Below are 7,645 nucleotides of genomic sequence, written 5' to 3'. Positions count from 1 at the left end.
CACTAGCAGTCTGTTAATGAAAGAAAGGAATGTCTTAAAACTCTGAATGGCACCAGGCCCCTCACCCATAAGATGCATTTTGGGATAATCTTGGCACCAAATGGTTCATCCTGGGCCATAAAATGGTTAACTTGAATCTTGAAGAAGGGCAGATCACCATACAAATAATTTTGTTTACATAGATTAGAGGAACAATATCTGAGTATAACATACTGGTTTGTCAAGTAGGTTCTGAGCCAAGAGGTGGAACCGACTTGAAGACAGAGTCTGGTGTAAATGCATAGTACATTACGTAGCTTAAGACAAACATTTCCATAAGGAAAAGGCATTGGTTATCTCTAGGCTTGAGAATAGTTAACTTCAGGTGAACCCAGGTGTCATTATGGCAACACCGTATTTTAAGAGAAACCTCCTTTTAAATTTGTATAGAGAAGGAAAAAATATCGCTAGTTTGTTTCCTCCTGCCGCTTAAGAGAGATAAAAATGTCTGACACTTGCAGGCTATTTCCTCCATTTGGAGACCCCTGGCCTTCCTGCCTGTTACCCTCACAGGTCCATATAGCCAAAGCTATGGTTTTTCCAGTAGTCATTGAGACTACAAATGAGAGTTGAAACAAATGAGAGTTGAACCATAAAGAAGGCTGAGCACTGAAGAATTGGTGCTTTGGAACTGTGGCGCTGGAGAAGACTCTTGAGAGTACCTTGAACAGCAAGGAGATCAGACCAGTCAATCCTAAAGGAAGTCAACCCTAAATATTTATTGGAAGAACTGATACTGAAGCTGAAGCTCCAATACTTCGGCCATGTGATGTAAAGAGCTAGCTCATTAGAAAAGACCCTGATGCTGAGAAAGACTGACGGCAGGAGGAAAAGGGGGTGATAGTGGATGAGGTGGTTGGATGGCACCATAGACTCAATAGACATGAGTTTGGGCCAACTCTGTGGGATAGTGAAGGACAGGGAAGCCTGCAGTTCATGGGGTCACAAAGAGTCAGACATGACTGAGTGACTGTACAACAGCAACATCCGGAGAAGTAATGATTTAATTTGAATTTAAGAATATTTAACTGGCAAATGATTCTCTTTCCACTATGCCAGCTGCCTCACACTTCTCAAGATTGGGCAGTGGTTGTAGGAGTTAACTCCTACCATCTAGCAAGATCTGATTGTGTGCATTGCCCCCCAGTTTTGTGTTCAGTAACATCATTGTTACAGCTTGAAATTGTTGACAGCTTGAAATCAGCTGTGGAGGGGAGTATTTACACCACAGAAATTGGCAGATGCTACAAAGCAGGGCTTGTTTGTTCCAATTGCTGGTTGTTGACTGCTGCTACTGCTGCTGCTAAGTCACTTCAGTCGTGTCCAACTCTGTGTGACCCCATAGACGGCAGCCCACCAGGCTGCCCCATCCCTGGGATTCTCCAGTCAAGAACACTGGAGTGGGTTGCCATTTCCTTCTCCAATGCAAGAAAGTGAAAAGTGAAAGTGAAGTCGCTCAGTCTTAGCGACCCCATGGACTGCAGCTCCCTCGTCCATGGGATTTTCCAGGCAGGAGTACTGGAGTGGGGTGTCATCGCCTTCTCCAGATGGTTGTTGAACACTTACCCAAACACAAATGAGACTGGGTGAACCGAGAACAGGTACATGAACTCGGTCAGAAACAACGCTTAGTTGGTCTTCATGATGCAGCCAGAAAGAGTCCAATTAAGAGGAGAACCAGACAGGAAGTTACCAGGTACATGAGTCTAAAAGGACTCTAAGCCAAATACCAGCAAATTTTTCTGTAAAAGGCCAGATGGTAACTATCTTAGGTTTGCTGGTCACATATTCTTCTTTGTTTTATTTTTACAAACCTAAAAAGACGAAAACCATACTTAGGCCCCACCCCTCAGGCTGCATAAAGGCAGGCTGCCATCTGGGTTTGGCTGGTAGCCATTCATTTGTTGACTCCTAAACTAGCAGCAGATCTGCAGAAAGGCAGAACCTATTTATTTATTTCCATTCTCCTTAGAGAAAGTGCTCTTTGCAAGTGGAATGAACACTTTCATCAACTGCTTCAAGTATGGAATACTGAAACGCCACCTGCCTCCTCCCTACAGTGTATATCTAAGTGACAATGGCCTGATACCAAATAACTTTCTGAGTAGGGCAGGTCTTTTCAATCACAGAGCTCTCATTTGGCTTAGTGGGATATGCAGCCTGGGGATCAGAGCTGAATTACTCAAGACAATATAAGCAGCACTGATCATTCACTGCTTTGCCCTCGGCTTGCATCTCAATATATGCTGGCCAAATCCTTAAAAAGAGCCACACACTTATTTCTCTGCCCAGGTCATACTTTGCAGGAAGGACATATTGTGTAATACATCCAAGACCCAGATAATGGAGACAGAGATAAATAGAAGAGACAAGAAACATACTCACCTGCATTTCAGAGCATTTTTATTTCATCCCTCATCATGCCTCCCCTATTCCTAGGGTAACTTCTATGCCATAAATGGAGTGACCTTCCTTGAGCACTGGAATTCCTTTTTTCATGAAGTAGAGTAGAAGTGGAGATGTAGACACTGAGCTTTATTGGATCCAGAGCAGGTGAGGATAGAGACAAACTGCTGGTAAGCAGGTCCCATGAAGGCTGCTTTTCTTGTCCTACCTGCTGATGAAACTTCCACAAGGATTATGAGTTACCTGTCTTGGGAGCTGTTTCCCATAGTATCCGTGGTGAGGACTCAGCCATGTGATAGGTTTAGATGAGAACTGTTGCTGCTTCTGCTGCTGAGTCACTTCAGTCGTGTCCGACTCTGTGCGACCCCATAGACGGCAGCCCACCAGGCTTCCCTGTCCCTGAGATTCTCCAGGCAAGAACACTGGAGTGGGTTGCCATTTCCTTCTCCAATGCATGAAAGTGAAAAGTGAGTGAAGTCATTCAGTTGTGTCCGATCTTAGCAACCCCATGGACTGCAGCCTTCCAGGCTCCTCCATCCATGGGATTTTTCCAGGCAAGAGTACTGGAGTGGGGTGCCATTGCCTTCTCCAATAAGAACGGAGGAGGGATATAAACAGGGAAAATGGACAAGTGTAAGCTGCCTGACCTCAGGAAATAGAGTAGAGAGAGAATACTGTAGAATATGATTCCTAAATTGATCTTATTGCAAGATGCCAGAATGGGTATGTTAGAGTTACACTGGAAGACCATTTAAAATAGAGATTTCTGAGCATTACACAAGGAAGGTCTTATTTGGCTGGCCAGAAGTTGGACATGTCAATCAACGTCTTTTATAAGCTTCAGAGGTAGTTGTGGTACCCAAGCTCTTGGAGGAGCTGACTTTGAACATATGCTTGCAGACACAGAGAATGGACTTGTGGAAATAGCGGGGGAACGAGAGGGTGGGACAAACTGAGAGTAGCATGGAAACATATACCTTAGCGTGTGTAAAATAGATAGTCAGTGAGAATTTGCTGTATGACTCAGGGAGTTCAAACTGGTTGGTATTGTTCAGTTGCTCAGCCGTGTCCGACTTTTTGAAACCCCATAGACTGCAGCATGCCAGGCTTCCCTGTCCTTCACTCTCTCTCAGAGTTTGCTCAAAGTCAGGTCCATTGAATCGGTGACGCCATCCAACCATCTCATCCTCTGTTGTCTGTTTCTGCTTTTGTCCTCAGTCTTTCCCAGCATCAGGGTCTTTTCTAATGAGTCAACTCTTTGCATCAGGTGGCCAAAGTATTGGAGCTTCAGTTTCAGCATCAGTTATTCCAATAAATATTCAGGATTTATTTCCTTTAGCACTGACTGGTTTGATGTCCTTGCTGTTCAAGGGACTCTCAAGAGTCTTCTCCAGCACCACAATTTGAAAGCATCAGTTCTTCAGCACTCAGCGTTATTATGGTCCAACTCTCACATCCGTACATAACTACTGAAAAAAAACCATAGCTATGACAACACAGACCTTTGTTGGCAAAGTGATGTCTCTGCTTTTTAATATGCTGTCTAGGTTTGTTATAGCTTTTCTTCCAAGGAGCAAGCATCTTTTAATTGCAAGGCTGCAGTCACTGTCCACAATGATTTTGGAGCCCAAGAAAATAAAATCTGTCACTGTTTTCATTATTTCCCCATCTATTTGAAGTGAAGTGAAGGGACCAGATGCCATGATCTTAGTTTTTTTTTTTTTTTTACTTTACAATATTGTATTGGTTTTGCCATACATCAACATTATACAGAGTGAAGTAAGCCAGAAAGAAAAACACCAATACAGTATACTAACACATATATATGATCTTAGTTTTTTGAATGTTGAGTTTTAAGCCAGCTTCGTCCCTCTTCTCTTTCACTTTCATCAAGAGGCTCTTTAGTTCCTCGTCACTTTCTGCCATTAGGGTGGTGTCATCTGCATATCTGAGGTTATTGATATTTGTCCCAGCAATCTTGATTCCAGCTTGAACTTCATCCAGCCTGGCATTTTGCATGATGTACTCTGCATATAAGTGAAATAAGTAGGGTGATGATATACAGCCTTGATGTACTCCTTTGCCAGTTTGGAACCAATTCATTATTCCATGTCTGGTTCTAACTGTTGCTTCTTGACCTGCATACAGAAGGTCTGGTATTCCCATCTCTTTAAGAATTTTCCACAGTCTATTATGATCCACACAGTCAAAGGCTTTAGCATACTCAATGAAGCAGAAGTAGATGTTTTTTTCTGGAATTCTCTTGCTTTTTCTATCATCCAATGGATGTTGGCAATTTGATCTCTGGTTCCTCTGCCTCTTCTTGCTCCAGCTTGTACATCTGGAAGTTCTTGGTTCACATACTGTGGAAGCCTAGCTTAAAAGATTTTGAATATTACCCTGCTAGCATGTGAAATGAGTGCAATTGTGCAGTAGTTTGAACATTCTTTAACATTGCTTGTCTTTGGGATTGGAATGGAAACTGACATTTTCCAGTTCTGTGGCCTGGAAAACAAGTACTCTGTGACAGCCTAGGGGAATGGGATGGAGTTGGAAGTGGGAGGGAGGTTTAGGAGGGAGAGGACATATGTATACCTATGAGTGATTCATAGTGATGTGTGGCAGAAGCCATCACATCATACTGTAAATACTGTAAAGCAATACTGTATTGCAATCATCCTCCAATTAAAAATAAATTTAAAAAAAATTTTTTTAGAAAAGAAAATACCCTTTTAGGAGAAAGCACTAACCCTCAGAGTGTGACCTACAATAGTTTATCAAGGAGTCAGGAGGTATTTGGGTAGTTCTCAAAGAAAAACACGTAAATATTTTGTACTTATATTTCAAAGAGTTGAAATGAAATGCATTTCACCGTACCCCTTCTTAGGTTAGTTTGATGTTGATTTCTATCACCTGCTAAAAAAAGTCTCATCTAATGCAGAGGACTAAAGCCGTCAAAGATTTTATGTAATTGTCAGAGAGCACCGTAACCTCTCTGCTAAAGCAATCTACTTTTTTTTCAGAGCAGGAACAAAAGATTTCCTTCTAGTACAAACTTGATGAGTTCTATCAGTAAAGCCAAAAGAAAGATTAGAATTACTAAGATATCATTCAGCATTGCACTCCTGATAATGAAAAAAGGTACATGTCAAACCACAAAGCCAACCACAAGTTAATGACAAATATGGTTACTGCTAAATCAGAAGGAACTGCTGGTAAAATTCCTTTGTCAAATGATACTGTTGTGCAAACACAACGTCAATAACATAGGATGTGGATTGAAAGGTGTGTGCTAGACTACATTTTGCTTTACAATAGGTTGAAGTGATTGATATGAGGGTATAAATAAGCTCTTGGCATCTGTGCAGCATTTATAAGAAGCTGAAGCACTTGATTTTTTGCTTCTGGTTGTCACTGAAAACTCATGCTGTAGAGGAAGAATTTTCATATAAGTTACTTAGTGTGCTATGGTGTAGAATGGAAAGGAGCGTTGGGATTACTCCCATTAGGACAGCAGCTATGTGTGCAGCAAGACTTATACCTGAAGCCAATTCACATGCTGCTTACTAACAGAGAACAGTCAGGGTTTTTTTTAAAAAACAACAATATGCCTCCTAATGTTGACTCATTATGAAAGAAAATTAAGAATTCAAGACACTAACAGCTACTGTGCAACTGTGGCTGTTTCATTTTAACATGTTGAGCAAAGAAATGAACTGCTTTGGATTTCAACACTGATGTTTATTTGCTATAATATGGAAAGAACATACACCATGTAAAAAACACATAATATTACATTTACCACCTTAACTATTTTTAATGCTCATTTCAGTAGCATTAAGTATATTCACATTGCTCTCCAACAGGTCTCTAGAACTTTTGTCTTGCAACAGCAAAACTCCACACCCACTCAATACTTGTTGCCCTTCCCCCACATTGATAACCACATTTGTACTTCTTGTTTCTATGATTTTAACTACTTTAGATACTTCATATTAGTGGAATAATAACACTGTTTGTCCTTTTGTGACTGACTTATTTTGCTTAGCATAATTTCCTTGAGGTTCATCATGTTATAACATGTGACAGGGTTTCCTTTTTTCCCTAAGACTTCCATTATGTTCCATTACATGTATATACCACATTTTCTTCATTCATGCATCCATTTTTCAGTGGGCATTTGGGTTGTTTCCGTATCTTGGTTATTGTCAATCTTGCTGCAATGAACATGGGAGTGCACGTAACTCTTTGAGATCCTGATTTTAGTTCTTCTGAATATACCTAGAAGCAGAACCAGTGGGTTCCATGGTAATTTTATTTTTAACTTTTTGAGTAACCTCCATACTTTTTTCCACAATAACAGCACCATTTTACATTCCCACTAACAGTGCACAAGAGTCCCAACTTCTCTACATCCTCACGAACGTTGTTTTGATTGTGGCCCATCTGATAGGCATGAAGTGATGTCTTATTTTGGTTTTGATTTACTTTTCCCTAACGATCAGTGATGATGAACATCTTTTCATATGCTTATTGGCCATTTGTATATATTCTTTGGAGAAAACCTAATCGATTCCTTTGCTCAGTTTTTTCCTCTGTTGCATGTCACTAGCCTGGTGACTGACTACGCCAAAGCCAGTGATTAAGGTCAGCAGTTACTCTTCAAGGACTCTAGCACACTAAACCAATAGCTGATACTCAGGTGGCTCAGATGGGAAAGAATCTACCTGCAATGCAAGAGACCTGGGTTTGATCCATGGGTCAGGAAAATGCCCTGGAGAAGGGAATGGCTACCCACTGTTCTTGCCTTGAGAATTCCACTATTGACTCCAGCCTCAATCCTTTGCCCATAGTTTCAATCAGGTTGTTGTATTACTATTGTTGAGTTGTAGCTCTTCCTTATATATTGTGGATATTAAGCTTTGCCAGATGTACAATTTAAAATTATTTCATCCCATTCTGTAGGCTGTCTTTTCATGCATTTTTCCCTTTGACATGCAAGTGTTTGAGTTCAGGGTACAGTCCCATTTGTGTTTATTTTCTTACTTGTGCTTTTGGTGTCATATCAAAGAAGTCATTGACAAATCCACTGTCTTAAAGAGTTTCCCCTATGTTTTCTTCTAGAAGTTTAGCAGTTTTAGGTCTTCTGTTTAGTTATTTCATAAATTTTGAGTGAATTCTTATGTACAGTATAAGGTAA

This window comes from Bos javanicus, chromosome 15 (assembly GCF_032452875.1).
Source record: "Bos javanicus breed banteng chromosome 15, ARS-OSU_banteng_1.0, whole genome shotgun sequence".
Taxonomy (NCBI): domain Eukaryota; kingdom Metazoa; phylum Chordata; class Mammalia; order Artiodactyla; family Bovidae; genus Bos; species Bos javanicus.
Note: the sequence above shows the minus strand (reverse complement) of the source record.